General features: G+C 48.3%; 1 protein-coding gene across 12 annotated transcripts in view; it reads left to right on the plus strand.

The window, feature by feature from the left end:
- The window catches only part of KLHL29 (kelch like family member 29), a 303,589-nt gene that overhangs the window by 60,416 nt on the left and 222,316 nt on the right, over positions 1-20,857 (plus strand). For 2 of the 12 annotated variants that reach the window (XM_064571918.1, XM_054509613.2), the window contains exon 1: positions 13,601-13,813. The exons of 9 other annotated variants lie outside the window; for them this stretch is intronic. The gene's annotated coding sequence lies outside the window, so the exon portion shown is untranslated. Of the gene's footprint in view, positions 1-13,600; positions 13,814-20,857 lie in introns of those variants that run through there. One more of the 12 variants, XM_054509612.2, reaches the window with a different exon arrangement.

A 20,857-nucleotide genomic window follows, 5' to 3' on the forward strand; every position in this document is an offset into this window, starting at 1 on the left:
TGCAGGAGGAGGGTCTTGTATACACATGTGGATGCACACACACACACACACACACAGGATCCTTGCCAGGAGTGTGCAGTGGACCTTTCCCCTAGAACCAGAGCCCCTGCCAGGTCCCAGTAGCCCCGTGATGCCTCGCTGACTCTGCTTCCCCCAGCCACCCTGAGAAATGAAAACCAGTGCCCCTGACTTGTGGCAAAGACACTGTTTCAATTAAGACAGAGAAACACAATTTATTATGAGCATGTTTTCAGTTCCAGGCGATGCCTTGAAAAGGTCAGCTTATATGAATATTTAGAAAAAAGCAAGATCATAAAATGAGAAGGTCTTGGTATTTTAGGGGTTTTTTTCCCTTTGATGAAGAAAATTCAGGTTTACTCTTAGGATTGGCAAAATGCAGCATTTTTTACTGGACCTGCATTTACTCTTTAAAAAGGAAGATGTTTTAGAGCAGCGTTTGAAGGGAATTTATGTTGCGGAGAAGTTATAGCGTTTGAAATCAGGACAGCGAGCCCTAACCATGAGACCGGTGGCTCGCTCACTGTCTACTGGTCATTGAAGGCAGCAAATCAGGAGAACATGCCTGCTTTGAAGATCCTGTGTAATGCCTAATTGTTCTGTATTTGTTTTGGCTGATGGCTACTGTTTTCATTAGTGGCTTTTCGTTGGTGAGTCATCTTTTGAAAAATTCAAATTTGATGTGTCACTTACTCCTTTAAAACCTCTGTTGTCTCCTCCCTGGCTGAAGGAGAAAATGCAAAATCCTTAACCTCATGCCCAAGCCCTTTATACTCTGGCTGCAATATTTCTTCTTATCCTCGTGTTTCAGCCTCTTCCTTGCCTCCCCTCTCCTCCCATCCCACTCACATGGTGATGGAGACTGCTTGAATCATATTGTAGGGTGAGCTCAGTAAAAGAACAATCTAGTATGTTTATTCTTTATTTCACAGAGTAATTGTTTTAAAAAATAAGTCTATTTTTATGATTTGTAGGCCGGGTTTTATTTAAACACCCACCCCAGGTTTTAAATTGGTCTAGAGGATGCCTCGTCTTGATGTCTTCTATAACTTTGATATACACCCCTTACAAAATCCGGAGTTCATTTTTGAAAAGATGCAGGTTACAGATGTTAAAGCAGTTACTTATTCCACTTTATTCCACCTCCTTTTATAATCGTATCAGAAAACTGAATAATGATTGATTTGCACAGTTGCTCGTGATTGGTAGAATGCTCTGCTCCGAGCTTCTCCGTGGGTATTGCTTTCCCTACATTCCTGCATTTTTCGGCAGTCTTCCCCTTGCCCAGGTCTCTTCTGCAATGAATGTTTCTATAATTCCATATAACAAGTATTTCTGGGAACCCATTGCCTGCCAGACACCATGCAAAGGGCCTGGTGTAGAAGGTGGATGAACAGCCAGCCGCCCCCCACTCGGTGCCCAGCGCCACATTCCCCGGACACTCCCGCTGATGGAGCTGAGGATTTTATGCTGAGTCTGACCACTTGTAGAAACGAGAGGCAGAGGCACATTTATTTTTTCCTCACGTCCACACCCTGAGTTCCATCGGTTTGTAGACACATTTACTGTGTCTCCACAGTAATGTGTCTCTGGAGACACATTTACTGTGAATGAAAGAAGACCACCCTGTGGTGCTTCCAGACCAGCCTCTTCCCTCTTCTCAGGTCGGGCTCCATTTGGTAGGAGTGTTGTCTAATTTTCGTCTCTTCAATAACTGGTGAAAAAGTTTTGGTTCACCTGCAAAATCAGACCATCGATAGATAGTCCGTGGTCCCTTGTGACTGGCTTACAATGCTCTCTAGAAACATTAACTAATACGTTTTATAAATGCTGGGTATTGTAGTTCGGAGTGACATTCAGGTCAACTTCAAGCTATTTTAAGTTAAATGTTTTTGTGGCTTTGCTTGGTATGGTTGGTGGTTGGTTGGTCTGCTGTTAACTGTTACTGCTATCATCATCATTAATTTGTTTTTAGTGAGGTCTTTGTAAAAAGCAAAAAAATAAATGGAAATCCAGTTAACAGGAGATATTTTGGTTATGATTTTTATTCACCTTTCTGCTCAAAAACTTCCTCTGAGGGCAGACAAGTGTGCCATTCGGTGAAGTGTCAACAGAAGGGGACCTCCCACTTTCCTTAATTCTGCTAGTACAAGACAACACATACTGTTCGGCACATTTGTTAGTCACTGTTATACACTGAATTGTGTACCCCCACAAAACTGGTATGTCAAAGCCCTAGCCCCCGGTACCTCAGAATGTGACAGACAGTATTGGGAGATAGACATTAAAGAAGTAGTTGAGGTTAAGTGAGGTCATGTGGTGTCCTTACAAAAAGAGGAAATTTAGATCCACGGAGACCCACCAGGGATGTGGACACATAAAGGAAAGACTGTGTGAGGACACAGCAAGAAGGCAGCCATCTGTAAGCCAAGGCAAGAGGCCCCCAGAGAAACCAGAACTGCCCACACCTTGATTTTGGACCTCCAGCCTCCAAAACTCTGAGAAAGTGAATTTCTGTTGTTTAAGCCCCCCAGTCTGTGGTATTTTGTTATGACAGCCCTAGCAGACTCATATAGCCACCAAGCCTGTTTCAAAGGATTCCTTTTCTGAGCAGATTCCTGCATGACGGACGACAGGAGCCAGCATCCTCTTCATGTTTTTAAATGGAGAAGCCAAGGCAGAGAAGACTTTGGACCCTGCGCCCTTGATGCAGTGGGGGCCGTGGCCAGGACAGGCCTGAGAGGGAGCTGCCTCCACAGAACCCCCAGTGGGGTCCCTTTAGTGCCCAGGTATTCATGGAGCCGTGCCAGGGACCCGGGAAGACGCAGGTCGAAGAGGATGTTCTAGAATGTTTGGAGCAGTGCTTTGAGCTTTGCTCAGGAGTATTCGTTCTCTTTTCCGTGGATCTTAACAAAACATCTGAGAACTAAATGTGAAACTCTTTTTCTAGTAAAGCCATGTGATGCACGCGTCTAGCACCCAGGAGTGAAGAGCCGGAAACATTCTCCCGCACCAACTCTGTGGGTTTCTGGCTATTTGCGCTTTGGTGTAAATGCTCACATTGCATTTTTTGTTCCTGCCACATTTAACGCTTCAGCCCGAATCCAGCTTTATCACTGCTTGGGGAATTTTCTACAACTTACTGATGAGTATTAAAATTCTGGAGTCTTCCCCCATCAAAAAAAAAAAAAAAAAAAGGTGGCTACTTTTTGGCTTGGACATTTTACCAGGACGGCAGTTCCAGAAGCTCCCTGCCAATCAGCCTACAGGACTGGATAGTGGATACACCCAGGCTGGTTTGAAATGTGCTGATAGGGCCCAGCTGGGACGGCGCTGAGCAGAGGGAGGAGGGAGGCAGGGTCACTCCAGGTCAGGCATGCCATAGAAGAAGCAGGCCCAGGCAGAAGGGAGCTGGGTGGCGGCGATCAGCCTCTCAGGTGTCAGAAGCAGTGCGGTTGGAGCCAATTTGCCTTTCCTAGGTGTTTGCTGAGACCCTCCTGTGTGCCTTACTCTTTGCCTGCCTGATCCAGGGGTTGGAGCTGGAAAGGGTGGTGACAGGCAAGAGGAGCATAAAGCAGGCCCCGCTCTGAGATAGTGCAGGGTATCGAGGCAGGGAGCCTCATGCAAACCCGGGGACCACTACAGGAAAATGTGTGACCAAAGGCTGAACTCAAAGTGGGCTCTGAATGAGGAAATGCCAGGTCTTTGGGGGCCGGAGTGACTAAGGCAATCCTTTCCTGTGGGTAGTGGTAGCCTTGAGCTGCAGGGTTCTGGAGGTTTGGGCTAGGAAGAGAGAGAGCCAGGAGTTACTAGTTCTCTCTTTTGGTTCTGTGCTTTGGTTTTGTCCCTTTAGGGGTTTTGGTGTGGCTCTGGGCTCCTTCCCCACCCAGAGTCCCCACAGGGTGTTTGAGACTTCTCTGGATCCATGCAGTGCCCCCAGTGTCCCTGAGGTTGGGGGTGGCTCTGGAATTCCCTTTTCTTCCTTTAGGGCTGTCATAGGATTGTCACAGGGTCTGGCTGGTGTGGGACAGGCAATGAGAGTTTCTCGGGCTTTGAAGCACCAAGAGCAAAGGCCCTGTAGTCAGATGAAAGGCCCCTCTTTGCCTAGAGTGACCTGTTGGCAGGGAATCCAAAGAAAATTTTAGGAATCCTGCTCCTAAAGAAGAGAATGAGAGTCAGCACATTAATACCAGCCCCTATGGGCCCCAACACAGGTCTGCAGGTGGCCTGCATTGCCCTGGAGAGGGCTTATTTGAGATACTCAGCAGACACCGAGGCATATATCCGAAGCTCATTTTTTCAGCTTGCCCGTTGACTCATTCATTTAACACATGTGTATCGAATGTCTGCTTTCTGCTAGGTGCTGGTGTTCTGACTAGAGCAGGGCCTGGCAGACGTTCTCTGTAGAGTAAATATTTTAGGCTTTGAGAGCCATATTGTCTTTGTCGTAGCTACCCAACTCTTGTAGGGGGAAAGCAACCATAGACAATACATAAATGCATGGGTGTAGCTTTGTTCCAATAAAACTTTATGGACAAAAACAGGTAAGGGGCTGGATTTGGCCCAAAGACCATTGTTTGCTGACCCCTGGGCTAGAAACACAGAGGTAAACAAAAGTGGACATAGTCTCTACCTGTTAGGACTTAACACTCTAGGCTAAGAAGACAGAAATAAATCATATAATCACAAACATAAATTATGAGCACTGGTGTTTGTAAGAAAGATATATTCTCATAGCTCCACAAACAGGGATGTGATATAGTCTCAGGTCAAGGAAGGCTTGAGGCTTGATTTGGGCTTTGAATCAGCATAACCAGGTGAAGAGAGAGAGAGGAAACAGCACATAGAAAGGCCCTATGGCAGGAGTATGGAACATTCTAGAAACTTAAAGAAGTCCAGTGTGGTGGTGGGTAGAGGAGAACAGAGGGGAGGGGTAAGATGAGGCAGTAACCAGTCCATGCACAGGCTTGGGGCCATGCTGGAGCTCCATTCTGTCTGAGACTAATGAGGAAGTCTTAAAGCATGGGGAGAAAAAGAATCAGATTTGCATTTTGAGACAAATCTCTCTGGCTGCAACATGAGAAGAGATCAGAGAAGAACAAGTGAAGATTCAGGGAGAGCAAGTAGAAGGCCTATTGCAAGAGAGGAAAATGGTAATGGAGGTAAGGAGAAGTAGATGGAGATAAAAGATCTTTCAGAAGGAGTGCTGAAAGGTAGTTAGGGAGGGAGAGAACTTGCAGGATGGCTAGGTGTCAAGTTCGTACAATGAGAGGGTTAGAGGTGCTGTCTACTGAGATCCTCAGCACTGGGAAAGTCCCCTGGGTTTTTTGTTGTGCTTGGTTTTGTATTTTGTTTTGGTCAGAGGAAGGAGCCTGATAGGTTGAGTTGCCTTTGAGACATCAAATTAGAGGTGTCAGGTAAGCGAGGGACATGTACAGATCTGGAGCCCAGAGGAGAGGTGGGGACTGCAAGTCATATGCTTTGGGGAGTCATCAGCATGAGAGGGTACCTGAAGCCTTGAGCATCGCTTAGATTATCCAGGGGGAGAGAATCAAGTAAAAAGAAGGGAGCCTGGGAAAAATCTTCAAGGGACTCTGATACTTAATAGCCAGAGGGAGGGGAGGAAATGGGAGACTGTTCAGCCTGTACACACAGCACAGCGGACCTGGTCGCTGATACCCCGTGGCCATTCTGACTGGTCAGCGCATGTGCTGGGATGGGCTGGTGCCCACCCACGGCCGTTACTAAATATCACACTGTCAACTGCGCCTCCCAGGAGTGGTCTTCGGTGTTGAAGGCTTCCGACAGAGCAAATGAGCTGGAGAGTAGAAACATTCCACCGGATTTAGCAACAGGGAGATGGGTTGGTGCCCTTAGCCTGAGAACTGGAGACAGAACAATGGGCTCAGCAGGGAATGGCGGGTAAGGAAGCAGACAGAAAGCCCAGGTAACTCCTGCAGAAGTTTCACTGGGATGCAGACCAGCTGAATAGGTCAGACAGTGGGGAAACTGGGAGGCAATAGGGGTTGACATTTTTCTTTAAGATATTGAAATGATGGGAGGCACTTGTTTGTTCAACACTCTTACTGTGTGTTTAGTGACTTATCAAACGCTGTCTTGTTCATTTATTCATTATCTGATCCCACGTGCCTGTCTCATCCTGGGGGGGGGGGGGCAGAGGCAGGTATTTACTATGTTACGAGCATAAATTCATTTTATTTCCTTCTTTCTTTTTCAATGGGACATTTATCGAGCTCTTACTATTTGCCAACTACTGGACCAGGCCCCAGTGATACAGAAATGAGTAAGTTATAGCCTAGGTGTCCCAGGGGCTTATAGTCTAGTGCAGTGGCTATCACCCAAGGGTAATTCTATCCCCTTTTCTACCTTGGGGATGGTAGGCCATGTCTGGAGTTATTCTTGATTGTCACAACTCGGGGGCAAGGGAGAGAGGCTGCTAACCATCCTACATTGCGCAGGACAGCCTCTTCCACAAAGAATTATCTGGTCCAAAATGTGAATAGAGTACAAGGTGCCTCAGTAAATGTGCGCATATGGTAACTGCAGGAGCTCAGAGAACGGGCACTTAGCACGCACGGTGGAGCTGGCCAAGCAGAAGATGAGGGACAGACAGGACAGGTGGAGATAGCACCTGTGGAAAGGCACAAAGGTGTGAGAGAACACAGTGCACGCTCAGGAGGCGCCGCAAGCAGAAAGGGCAGAAGTCACTAGAATAGGGTCAGGACCATAGAAACCGTGCCAAGTGTTTCAGATTTTACCTATTCAGTGGGAGGCCACTGAAGGAATCCAAATGAGAGCAAACCAGATTTGTGTCTTAGGAAGATCATTCTGGTGGCAGACGAGATCAAACAAAAATCACGAACATTTACTATGCATCAGGCAGGTTTCTGAGTACTTTATTGAATGACCTCATTTGATCTCCCAACAACCATATGGCAGAAGTGCTCTGGCTACCCCCATATTACAGCTGAGGAGACTGAGGCAAAGAAGTCATGAGACTGGCTCGACATCACATGACTAGTACGTGGGGGAGCCAGGACTGACTGAGACTGGGCTCGTAGACAAGCATGAGATGTGGTTCTTCCTGTCTCCCCTTTGAATCTGGGCTCTGGAACAAGACTTGAGCATCCACAGGGTCTTAATTCATAATTCATACATTCCAGCGCTTCCTGCAGCTTCTCCAGGAATCCCACACCCGCAGCTCTGAGGAGTGTGGCCTTGAGGTAGCCAGCTTAATCCTTCCTATTAGGAGTTCTCATGGAGCTGTTAATTTTTAGGCACTATGTGGCTGAAATACCCCATCGAAAGACAAACACTTGAGAGAAGCGTGCTTCCAGGAACTCAGAATTGTTCTTTGCTGTCTGGGACTTACAGTGGACCCCAGGAACCTCATGTAACTCCTCCATCAGGACACCACACCCTATCATCACATGCACCGTTCCTCCTCCATCTTTGCTGGGGGGATAAGTGGATCTGCATGACTCATAAAATTTCGAGTGGGTCTCAGCACCCAAAGCTGCATCGTGAGCCAGTGCAGATCCAGCTTTCTCCCGTTCTAATAACAGCAGTCCCTCCTTCCATCGGGATGGGTGGTCCAGTGGGCAGCCCCGGCCCAGCACTGACAGGCATGAACAGCGGGAGCCCGAGGATTGCAGACGGAAGGAACTGCTCCCGGCCAGAGGGGAGAAGTTTGCTGCTCGGGGAGGCTGAGGGTGACAGACAGTGATAGGATCAGAAGACCACTCCTGCCTGGCACCTTTCACCTTTCCTCCCATTTGAAAAGAGGACCAGACATACATTTTCATATTTAGATAGATTTTTCAATAATTGTGTTGTCATTTTTTTTTAGGCAGTGTTAGGGTTCTGGCAGGGCTTTGGAAATGCAAGCTTGTCTGTGATCCAGAGGGAAAACCTCCTGAAGAGAAGGCAAGCACCGCAGTGCTCTAGAATAACCCACTACAGGTAGATTCTTTGAGGTTAGCCCCAAATTACCCCCGCTTGACTGATGAAGAGCCTTAGGCCGAACCACTGCCACATGGGGTATCCATGGGCGAAGCCGTGTTCAGATTTTCTAGATTTTCTTGTAGGTTTCACTTCTTAATTTAAGGATTCCTTGGTAGGACAGAGAGTTCTCTGGCTTCTGTTTTCGCATTCCTACAAGGAAGGAGTTGTTGAACTGAATATTGTCTAGTCTCCCTGATGGCTTTGATTTGCAGATTAAATTAGGCCTTTGGCAGGATGGTGACCACCCCTCTATAGTGCTAAGAAAACTAACTTTCCACCCAAATATAAGATATTCCCCACTTTCCCAAAGAAAAGGTCTCCGAAAAAGCCTTTTTAGGCAGCCTGAATATATGAATTTTTTGGAATATAGATGTCCACATCTATAGGATGATACACATAGAGTATATTGTTATAGTATAGATAACTTACCATTTACTTAAAATACATAATTAATTGCTTTAGTTACACATTTTTAAAATGACAGAATCTATAACAGGCTAACTTTTTTTTTTTTTAAGATTTTATTTATTTGACAGAACGAGACACAGCAAGAGAGGGAACACAAGCAGGGAGAGTGGGAGAAGGAAAAGGAGGCTTCCCGCCGAGCAAGGAACCCAATGCGGGTCTCGATCCCAGGACCCTGGGACCATGACCTGAGCTGAAGGCAGACGCTTAACTACTGAGCCATTCAGGTGCCCCAGGCTAACTTTAAAATACTACTTTTTCCACTGATAGATTTCACAAGTCATCATTCAAGCCTGTCACGTGCAGTTTCAACTCCAGCGAGTGTTCTCTTCCCAGTGTACTTTTTATCACTAGAGTGGCTTTGTTTTTGTGTTTGTTTGTTAAGTAGGCCCATGCCCAACGTGGGGCTTGAACTCAGGACCCTGAGATCAAGAGTCATGTGCCCTATGGACTGAGCTAGCCAGGCGCCCCTTTTTTGAGTCCTCTGACAGTTTTCCCGAGCTCATGATTCTTACTTCCATCCAAATTTTCAGGAGAAGCCACTTTCTGAACGTGGGGATTACACCGTCCTTTACAATTTTGTCCCAAGCCACTAGTCCCAATTTCTATGAGTTGTGACATTGTTGCATTGTTTCCATTTGCCTCACAGGTGAATGTTCACCATCTCTTGCAGCAATTACCCATTGTCGGGTGTCTTTTTTTTTTTTTTAAAGATTTTATTTATTTATTTGAGAGAGAGCACATGAGAGAGGGGAGGGTCAGAGGGAGAGGCAGACTCCCCGCCGAGCAGGGAGCCCGATGCGGGACTCGATCCCAGGACTCCAGGATCATGACCTGAGCCGAAGGCAGTCGCTCAACCAACTGAGCCACCCAGGCGCCCGTCGGGTGTCTTTTTAAAGTGATCTTTCAGTCTTCTTTACAACAACATCCAAAAGCTAAAATTATGAAGTCATAATCCCAAGAATAATTACTGCATCTGTTTTTGCTAAATTAGGCGAGAGAGTGCACTGAGAGATGTCCTTTTCTTGATAAAGAATTAATAAATCAACATATTGAAGCATATTGAAGATAAGGCAACCTCCTTTTTCTGAGGGATAATGGGAGATGAAGAGAAAGATGGTCATGTATTTGGGCATAAACAAGCATTTTTTAATTTACCAAATTCTCCTTTAAAACCTATCAGCTTACTGCATTGTATATACGGGCATTCGTTGCTGGCTGTTCAGCAGCTGATGTCTGCGAATACAGGCAGAGGTCTCCGATGGGGCCAGATCACAGAGGATGGTGCTGAGGCTGCTGGGCCCACCAAGAACTCTGGCCCCCATCATTCCCCACATTCCAAGCACCAGGAACTGCAAGCCCCTTCCGGCCACCTTTCTGCCAACCCGCCGCTGGGCTTTTGTGTCTTTTAATGAGCATAGAGTCATTTGGAAATATGCACTGTGTTCCACAAAAGGAAATAGTAATATAATCAGAAATGATTATATTCCAGCACTTTAGCACTATTGCTACTATTAATGTCCATTATCACTATATTACTTACCTGAAATGTGTTTAACGGTTACAGCCACCAATCAAGATGCCTGTCCTGGAAAATGTATATTCTTTCCATCTGGATCATACTATGTATTGTACTGTTACTGTTTTAAATTTTTTTTCAGATAATTGGAAGCTGCTACTTCATACTTTGAAAAGTAATGTAGCGGGTGAAGCCCTGAGAGGTGCAAAGCCTATGCTTCCATCAGGGAAATAATGCAATTTCCACGCAAAATGATTATAATATTATTCAGTGATTACATGGGGGGGGAGTCTGTTTTTGTTAGACTTTTGAAAGTGGCAAATTGAATTCCATCCAAGTAATCAGAGGTTATAAGTTTCCAACATAGTGTGTTTGCACATGCTGGAACTTCATTGTCCCAGGATCCTCCCCAACCCTGCACCCCCAGAGCCTCTGCTGGCCCCTTGGGGCAGATCTGAAATGCCAGGAGGGCTCATTCTCTGGCAGGAGCTCTAAGCCTAGGAGAAAGGGGAGTTGGTGGAAGATGCTCCAGCTGCCTCGCACCCCAGGATGTGAGGGATGCCTCTGAGACATGCCCCCTCTGTCCCCCAGAGGTCCCCAGTGAGATTGGCCTAGGTGCCCACAGTGGTGTCCTGCTCATTTAGGGCAATTTGTGTTGGCTTTCTTCACTTACCTGTGTGACTTCCCACTAGCCTAGCTTTCTGAAATCACTTCCCAAATAAACCAGTCGCCTCAAATCCTTGTCCCGGTCCTGCTGCACAGGGAGAGGTGCCCCTGATCTCCCTACTTTCCTCTTCCCATTTTAAGGGCCCCCAGGGGCTTCTCTGGATCCCTCTGTCCTATAACCCATTTTGTAGGGATTCTTGGCAACACCCCAGATGTCTCGGTGTGTTAAGGCATCCTCATCCTGAAAAGTGAAAATTCTTGACTTTTTTGGGGGGGGGTCAGGAAGGTGATGGGTATAATTGATTTCTCCCACCTCTTCTCTTAATTATTATTTCTCTATTCAAGGGAGACAAGATGATTTAATCCGGGTTGTATTTAAAATGCCCACAATCAAGGTTCTCATTCTGAACATGTGTCCGTGTGCTTTTAGATAATTTTTGTATAATTTTCTTAGATTTGTCAACAGCAGCCCTTCCTCATCTAAAAGGCTGCTCACAGACAGATCACTTAATTTGCTCCTCAATGTTATTTTTCGTACATGGTTGCTGCACGGCCGACAGATAGCCAATGATCCTGCTACAAACACATTTGACATGGCATGTGCTGTGGGGATGAGCAAACTCAAGGTCTCCTACTGTGGTAAGCGGTGTGTGTCTCCCTGTTATGCAGAAGGGGGGTTTCCCAGAGACCAAGCAACAGAACCAATGCTGAGGATGCAGTTCCCGGCAGTTTTGAGGTGCAGAAGTGAGCCCCCCCTCTGTTACCAGTAGTAACAGAGGCCCCTTCCCCAGCCTGGGGGTCACCCACTGACACTTTCCATCTCCTGCCTCTCTCTGTGGGAGGGCAGGATGGAGGTGTGGGGGCCTTGATATCCCCAAAGCACCCGTCAACCTTCTGGTCTCCAGGCTGACCCTGCAGTTTCTCTCATCTTCCAGGACCTAGAGGTCGCCCTGACACAGAGCCTTCCGGCAACCTGGAGCCCTCCCTCCTCCGACCACCTTCAGTCCCAGGAGTCTTGTTAACTTAGCCCTTAGCATCCGCAGCCTTGTGACATCCTGTATTTCTGCATGTGGGTGTGTGACGGGGGAGATGCCAGCTCTGCCGGCTTCTAGCTGACCTGAGCGTCTGAGAGGCAGTGGTTCTCCAGCCACATCCTTGCTTTGGAGTGAGGATCAGCAGGGTGGAGGGTGGGGTAGCTCCACGAGGCCGAGAGTGCACACTCTGGGCAGGGGGGCGGGGGGAGTACAGAAACCCTTCCTTCCAAAGACTGAGTGCTGCTGGATTATTTGCGCCATTTTCATTGGCTGGGGTAACGGCATGCAAGTGCATTGTGTTCCAAATGAAGAATGTTCTCTAATCTTCGCCATGCCAGCATGTGACAGAGTGAACCACATCAACTTCTAAATTTTCTCAATGGAGTGTGATGTGTGTAATGTGTAATAAAATATAAATAAGCCTTTAAGAAGCATCTATGTGTTTCTTTTTATCAACCTTTAGATGCGTTCAAGCCAACTACGATTTTATATGAATTCTAGATGATATGTAGTATTTTTATTTGCTACTTCATTGCTAAATGTTTCATATAAAACTGAAGAGGGAAAAAAATACACAGTCCCACATATAAAAGAAGAAGCAGATGGCTAAATGTGACCGTGGGAGAGAAGCAGTGAATGGAGTGCTCCGAATGGAGGCTCCCCACTCCGGGGTGCAGCCTGAGATGGAGTGGTAGGAGGTTCATGTCTGTGGTTACCTGAGCTCTGTAGCCGTTTGCTCCCACTGTGTCTTAAATAGGCCATTAGTATTCAGAAGAATCTACAGGTATCTTTGTTATGGCTTTTTTTTAATCTTTTAAATGTACATATAAATGAGTATGTATTATTTATAGATGTCTTTGGATTTAGAAACATCGAGCTTGAAAAGTAATGCAGCAAGGAATATTTGATTTACTGCTTGCTGGAGAGGAGAGAGGAAGACGGGGGGCTTTCTGAAGGAATGAAGACTGGGTTTGATAAGTTGTTTAACCTTTCTAGGGGACTTTCCTGGAATCTTCAGGTCCAGTTAAACCGCAGACAGAGGAGGGGGAGAAAGAGATCAGCGGGGAGTTAGGAAGCCAGCACTGCTCCTCCCTCTCCTGCTGATCAGCTGTGTGACCTTGAGCTTGTCACTGACCCGCACTTGCCTTTGCTTTCTTGCCTGTATCTGGACATCAAGCTGTGCCAGGCCGCAGCTCAGTGATTCTGTGCACTTGTATCGACTGCTCTGGGCTCTGGCCCGGCTCCTCGGTAGCTGGTTTAGATCGCAGCAGTGCCGTGAAGCTGGTGAGCCATGGCTCCATGTTTTTTTATTATTATTATTATTATTATTATTATTATTATTATTATTATTATTATTTCGGATGGAACGTGAAGCCATGGCGTGATCAAGCCACTTGCCTGCACACGTTGGTAGAGATCAGGAAAACAGAATTAGCTCCTAATTCTATTTTCAGTTCCTAGGATGTTTCTATATTGGCCAAGAAAAGCAGAGAACTTAGAGAAATTCCTGGTAATGACTGCTTTCTGCCTGGGTACGGAGAAACATGCCTGTCTGTGGTTTATTTTTAAATGGATAACTCATCATATCTGGGTAAAAAGTACTGTAATCTCCAAAGGCTTTTCTTTCACAATTTTTTTTTCCTCTGAGAGTATAGAAACAGCCTCAAATCTACTCAAATAAAACAGCTTTTTACTGGGTGAGGAAGCAGTGGTTTTCAGACTCTGGCCCTGTAGGCTTGGGTTCAGAACCCAGGTGGAGCGAGGGAATGGGAGCCTTCACGGCACCAGGCCTGGAGTTTGGTTGACCAACAGCTGGCAGGGGGGAGGTGAGGTGGGGGAGGGGGAGAGGCCGAAGCTGCCCTCTCAGAGGACGTTCAGACACATAGCTGGAGGGGGCGGGGCATGGCAGCTGACCAGTGTCAGCTGGATCCAGGGCTTCTGTGCCCATGGTCAGCCCACTGCTTCCACTGCCTCCCGGGGAGATCCCCGTCCACGCACGTGTCCCTGCGCGCTCGCTTCTGTGGAGAGGTGCCGGGAGAGAAAGCCCCACGTCGTGTGAGTCCCAGCCCTCCCCGTGGCACTACAGGTATCTTAGGGGCCCCTCTCATGTGCTTCGGTTAGCATGGCTATATCATGGTTATAGCCGCCCATTCTCGGTGCCACAGGCTCTACTGAGTGCCCTTCCCACAGGCTCTCGACCACACACAGGCGAGCCAGCCACCGAACCGCTGCGACAGGGACTAGGATGTCAATCCAAAAGGCAGCTCTGACCGTGCCACGCAGGCCACGGGGATTCCGAGGTGGGAGAAGGGCTTGTCAGATCTCTCTGTGTCTCCCTGAGCAGACCAGAAACACACTGAGTCTAAAAGCTCAACGTGTTTTACTCTGTGAAGTCACTTTTGCCCATCACTTCTCTCTAAAGCTGTGGGCAGGGGGGCGTCCAGGGGGCAGGGGATGCTGTGGGACCCCTGTGCACTAGCGGGTGCCAGATCCAGTGAACAGGTTTGGTGGCTGTGTCTTCTGTCCTCACAACTGTCTCCTGCCCCCTGACATGGACGGCTGTGGCCCAGATGGAGGACTCAGGTGCTTTCTGATGTGGTTAGCTACTTGAGGGCTTAGGGTACAGGTCAAAGGCTCCCCCCCACCCCAGAGAACTAAAACAAACAGCCTCAGGGCCAATCCCCAGGAAGGAGACAGGCCTCACAAGAAACAGGAACAGGGAAGGTGGAAAGAAAGGGAGGCCCCACTCTCTTGGGCTCTTCCTGAGTGTGAGTTCCTCTGTGGTTGATGCTAAGATGGGGGCCGCCCCGTGGAGCTGGGACGAACCTGCCCAGGGCCGGAGACCCTCCTGGAGACAGCCGGGAAACCAGCCTGTCTGGCCACATACGACTTCCTCTGTCCACGGCTGTCACCCACCAGTTGGCCTACTGTTCTGTTTTCCTCCAAGGTTCTAGACAGGTCTTACTGAAATGGTACAGCCTCTCAGGAATGTCAGGGAGAACCAAGGGAAGAGACTTGCTCACATTTGAGTCAGAGTTTGAAGTGGGCAGCGCCACTGAGGCCAACGTGGCCGGGTTGGGGGGGAGCCTCTATGGATGCCCCACCCCACATGGAGACCTGGGGGGTTGCTGGAAAAGAGGGTAGTGCAGGTCTCACAGCAGCAGGAAGGAGAGGGGAACCCATTCACACTGCAATCCAGCTTGGCGGTATCGGCAGCTGGCCTCCCTGTCAGTGAATTAGAGATGTTGGCGCCTGTCCGCCTCTCCTGGGCTCCGTGTGGTGGTCTAATGAAGGAGAGAAGATGCACAAGCTCTCCAAAGAGCCCACAGCACCAGGCAAATGTGAAGCGTCATCATGAAAAGCTTAAATTTATGGGTCTGAAGGAGAAGCAACATCTGGGAAAGAATTATTGCAATTTAAAGGGAGGATGCAAGCCTGTTCATAAGAGCGAAATCTGGAAGCAGTGTCTGATTTTTTTTTTTTTTAAGCTGGTTTGTATTCCAGTCATGAAACCATGGTGTGAACTTCCAGATGTGTGAAGCAAAATTGTAGAAAATGAGTTGAGTCTGGTAGGCATTTTCCTTCCTTCAACAGAGCCTTACTGAGCATCTACTACGTGCCAGGGGCTACACACTCTGCCAACATCTTAAATGCTACCACAGGCGAGTCAGGCTGGGGGTCCCCTGGCACCTCCACCCCTCTCCTCATCTTGTGGTCTTCGGAAAATGCAAAGGTCCTGTCAGCTTCGGTTCCAGGGATAAGCACATGTGTATTACCTGGGGGTGCAGGAGGGTATGTGTGCTGGCGCTGAGTGGTGGGGCCCAGTTAGGCGAGTCCTGGTTAATGCAATTGCTGAGGGGTCTGCTGTGTAACAAGACAACAGGGGCTGGGTTTGCAGGGGAGAGGGTTGATTTTTTTTTTTTCAGAACTGTTTTAGTCCTTGTGTCTGGCAGAGCACTATGATGGCATAATTTAGGAACTGATCAGTCTGTGTGTGGGCACCCCATTTTCCTTCTCTGCCCATTCTCCTTGCCCAGACCAGCCAAGAGGCAACTGGAGGTGGGCCGTCAAGAAACTTCTTTGGATGACATGCATGCACTTGATATTTTCCAGCAGTTTTCCTTAAGAGTGAAGGTAGGTGGGAGGAGAAGCAGGTGTGTGGTCACAGTAGGAGAGCTGGGGGTGTCCGCGGGGTGGGTAGCCCAGGCAGTGGAGGCTGGACAGCTCAGGGCATGGAAAGAGTCCGGATTTGCCTGGGTTCCCCGGGGCCCCTGCCATGGAGGGATTTAGGGCAGGAATGCCATGACTATTCTGAGGTGGCGCACAATCCCCGTGGCGACAGCAGGGCCCCTTGGGGGCTGTTGCTGTGATCCCGGTGAGAGGTGGGGAGGCCCGGCCCCAGCCGCAGTAGTGGAGATCATAGAGGACAGGTGACTGCACACCATTAAGGACAGTGCTGGGGGCAGGGACCAAGAGAGAGAAGGAGGAACTGGGGTTTTTAAGGCAGAGGAGGTGGCAGTGCTGGGCCCTGAGGAAATGGTCCAGAAGCAGCGGGTCTGGAGAAAGTCAGTGAATACATGCAAGGGGCCAGGGCCGGGGGTGAGGGTCGTAAATCGATTCCAGGAGTGAAGGAGGGCACAAAAACTCATGATGCCACAATGGCTTATGCCCCTCAGCAGCGCCACCCTCCCCGACAAAGTCTTACCCCTTCAGAATTGAATGTCACTTGTTAGAAAGAATTTAAATGGAATGGAATGGAATTTTTCTCTTGCTGGGGGGAGTGATAACAAAAAAAGTTTGAGAAACCCCGAGGTAATAATAATGAAGAATCCAATGCGCCACCTTAGGGCTGACAGAGGTTTCATGGTAGGCGTGGGGTCCAGTGTGGCTTCTCTGGTGTGGGAAGGGAGGGGGTCACTTGGGAACCTGACCACCACTAGGGCTGCGGAGAAGCGGGAGAGGGGGAGGGGGGCAGCAGCCAGTCGGGTCTTAGGGTTGGTTTGGGCTCACCGGGACCAGACTGGAACGAGGATATCCACTGACACCTGTATTTTTATCCAGCCCAGGGGTGGGGACTGCAGAGTGAACCCAGGACAACTCTAATCTTATCATCCATCAGGGCTCCAGGATCATGGCAGCTGAAGAATTTGGAACAAAGCATGGGATGCAAAGTGCAAATCTAGAGTTCCAATTCTGAGTCCCTTGCTTATGTATCTGCCATGTAACTTTGGGCTGTTCTTATTTTCCATCTATAAAATAGGAATAATAATAGTAATCCACTCATACAAACTTCTGAGCAAAGGTAAATCAGGAAATGCACATGAGCGAGGCTTTGTAAACTTCAAGCATTATGAAAATTTTGTTTTTCCATCTCAGTCAGGAGTCCTGGCCCCTGAAGATCCCCTCTTTCTCTGAAGAACCCATGCCTGCATGAAAACTGGCCAGCCAGTGCATCCTTAGCTTTGAGAATAAGTAATGGATCTCATCAGTGGCCGGTTCTGGCTCCTTAATGGAAAGAGGAAACCTCCGCCTTGTGTTGGGTGGGTCCTCACAAGGCACTCCATCTCTGCGTGTCCATTCTCTTCTTTAAAAGCAGTGCCTTCCGGACCCCTCAGCCTGTGAACTGTCGCCAACCTGATGGATAAACCTTTTGAGAGTGTTTATTTTGGGGTTGGCAAGATGCCTGAGGGCTTTGGTGAACCCATGGTTGATGTTATTAATGGATGGGTTGTTTTTTCCTTCTTAATGTGAATGAGAGTTCCCCTTGCAGGATACATTCAGAGCAGACCCAAAAGCCCCATGCCAGGGAAGGCAGCGGGGGGGGGGAGGGGGGTGGCGCACAGGGTCCTGAGTCTGGGCTGACAGGAAATTGGGTGTGGGTGTGGGAGTTGTTTTTCTTCCACAGTTTGCAACCTCTAGTTGCTTTGCTTTTTCCTTCTGAGGAAGAAAGAATCCTTGCTTCCCAGTTGGGTGAGGGCTGGTGAGCTGCCTGGTTGCTGGAGCAATAATTGGGTAGCCTGGTCAAGACCCGGGCAGGGCTAGTCTCTGATCCTGCATCAAATGGGAGCCTCCTTAATTGGTTTATCCTCTCTTAACGGCAATTTCTCTCCAAAAATTGGTATCTTTTATAGGGAAGTAAAAAAAAAAAATCCTGGGGCCCTTATTTGTAATTCTCTTGGCTATCAATTTGGTGCATGTCAGGAGCCATCTTTATTTATAGATTTAGAGTGAGAATGGTCTCAAACATTTCTTTAGGTTTAATTTTAAAGATCTCCCATCATTCAGCAGTTATTTAACCCAAAGACCCCATTAGAGGGAATTTCATATTGGCCTTTTATGCTCTGCCAAACTCAATTAGCATGTCTTAAGTGCCTTGACAAGGTGGGGACAATGTAAGACCCCTTTCACACGCATTGACTAACTACCCACTGTGTTTTTTAAATGAATATAAAAAGCCCCTCATCCCTTGGCTTTTTAATTTTATTTTCCTTGACCCTGGAAGCTGCCCTTTGGTGATGAAATGAGTGGAAGAGAAAGGGTCAGTTTGACCACAAATGTCAAAGTCAAACCTGCCTACAGTGCCTTCCCCTCACCTGGAGATGGAAAACCATAGCTGTCTCCCTGTCCTTTCCTGGGTTCGTTCTTGATGGGTGCTGTGGACCAGAGATTCAAATATTAAGATAATGTCTGTTCTTTGGATGCCTGGGATTTGACTGCAAGGAGGAGAGGTTGGGTGGATAGAAGTGCAAAAGGAAATAAGTGAAATCCCTGAGACATCAACTGATGCCAAATAGGAGCTGAGAACAGCTAAAACCCCTCGAGGGAGGAGTTTCTGGTTGGGGTGGGCAAAGATGTCAGCCAGGAGGTGCTCCTTGCCCTGGGCGGTAGAGTAGGTGGCGTAAATGCTGAGACAGTGATCCTGTTGCTGCTAATTATGCGTCCGTTTCTCTAGTTCCAAGAGTGAGGAAGGAAGGTTCATAGACATTAAATACCTTAACCTGTGTAACAAAACTAGGGGCAGTGTTAGGATTCCGCCTGATCCCGGATTCCCAAGCCCTGCTCTGCACTGCTCCCAAGACTGTACCCTCTAGGGTCTTAACAGGAAATCGGCAGGTCGAAATGTGTGGTTGGAAGAGAGTCAGGGCTGTTCATAAGATGTAGCGCGGGCTGCAGAGACCAGGCCAGGGCCGTCCCCAGCCCACACGGGGTGGGGCCGTTTCCAGCTGGAAGCTGGGGCGCAGAGAGGACGCTCTGTGAGGCCTACCGCACACCAGCCGCACCCGTGGCCTGCAGTGGAAGCCACTGTAAGGAGGGAGGCAAGTAGGGGAGTAAACACCCAATCCCACGCCAGTCCCCAGTCTCCTGCTGGTGTCCGCACTGGCTGCACCTGACCAGGAGTCTCAGGGTCTGCGAGCTCCAGTGATGCCCTCCGTGCAGATCAGGCGAGCCCCCTGGGGGCACACAGCATGGAAGGCAGACCTGGGCAGGACACCTAGCACAACCTGTAATGTCTAATGCGTCAGCTCATGTCAGGATCTCTCCATAAGCATGTTAGGGAAAAGTCCCAAAGAGCTCAGCCTCGCATGCAGTATATTTTTGTTCAGGACTTTGGTTCAGTTACCTCTTCTAGAAGTGGCCTCTGGGGACCACAGAGGAGGAAAGACAAGACCATTGTCATCAGAACAAGCTGGGCAGCCCTGGGGGCTCACCTCCTTCCGCTGCCCCTCCAAGCCCCAGCCTGGCCTGTGCCCTGTTCATCTCGCACAGCCTAGAGTGCTGAGCCATCTGGGCAGAAGGGATGGCAAGCAGATTGAGCTGACAGACCTGGGAGGTCTGTCTCAAGAGAATGAGAGCTCCATCTAAAGCCGGGTGCCAGGATCTGGGGCTCTCAGTTAGTAGCCTTTACAGTGGCCTGCAAGGCCCTACGCGATCTACTCACCTCTCCAGCTGAATGTCCTACTAGACCCTCCCTGTCCCTACTAGACTCTCCAGCCACAGTGGGCTCCTTGCTGGCCCAGGAGCATGACAGGTATGCTCCCTCCACCCCCCAGGACATTTGCACTGGCTCTTCTCACTGCTGAACGCTCAACCCCAGACTCCCGCACGGCCCACTCCCTCATCCCCTTCACATGAGCTCAGTCCCCTGACACTCATCTTCTGCTCTGTCTTCTCTAAGACATAGCACTGCCTACCTTTTAATATACTGTATAATTTGTACTTATTTCTTAAGCTTATTGTTTATTCTATGTTTCCCTCCACTAGAAGATGAACTCCCTTAGGGCAGGAATTCTTTTTTTCTTTCTGTTTGGTTCACTTATGTATCCCCAGTGCCTAGAACATTGCCTGACACACAGCAGACACTCAACAAATATTTACGGAATGAATAAATGAGTAAATGAATGAATAAAATTCTCAAAGATCTAAAAACAATCTGGGGCGCCTGGGTGGCTCAGTTGGTTGAGCCACTGCCTTCGGCTCAGGTCATGATCCTGGAGTCCCAGGATCGAGTCCTGCATCGGGCTCCCTGCTCGGCAGGGAGCCTGCTTCTCCCTCTGACCCTCCCCCCTCTCATGTGCTCTCTGTCTCTCTCATTCTCTCTGTCTCAAATAAATAAATAAAATCTTTAAAAATAAATAAATAAATAAATAAAAATAAAAATAAAATAAAAACAATCTGACCGCTGTCTCCCAGACCTCTCTCTTCACCAACACATATCTGCCAAGGGTCTTTCCCAGAAATACATCGATCGTTTATTATCACCAGTACTGTCAATACTTTGTGGCCAAAGCGATCCATTTATCCGCATGCTTCACATCAGCTTGGTAGAGGAAATGTACTCACGACTTTGGCTCTGTGTCAAAATTAAATGGTGACCTTGGCTTACTTCGCTTCCCCACAGAGGTTATTTCTTAATCGTAAAGGGAATGCTCTCTCCTTGGGAAAAATAATATTTTTGCCACCTTCAGCTTGAAAATGGCTATTTGATACGGCTCGCATGTGTCTCTGTCAGCGGTAGCTGGAAAAGCTTGGGTTGAAAGAGGCTCTGAGAAAGACCCGTTGCGTTGTTGGAGAGAAGCTTGTCGCAAGGTGGAATTAGTTTACAATAACTTATTTACCTGTCCAAATCCCT

This window comes from Mirounga angustirostris, unplaced genomic scaffold (genome assembly GCF_029215605.1).
Source record: "Mirounga angustirostris isolate CCGP_5_RB_7025 unplaced genomic scaffold, mMirAng1.0.hap1 SCAF_10, whole genome shotgun sequence".
NCBI lineage: Eukaryota > Metazoa > Chordata > Mammalia > Carnivora > Phocidae > Mirounga > Mirounga angustirostris.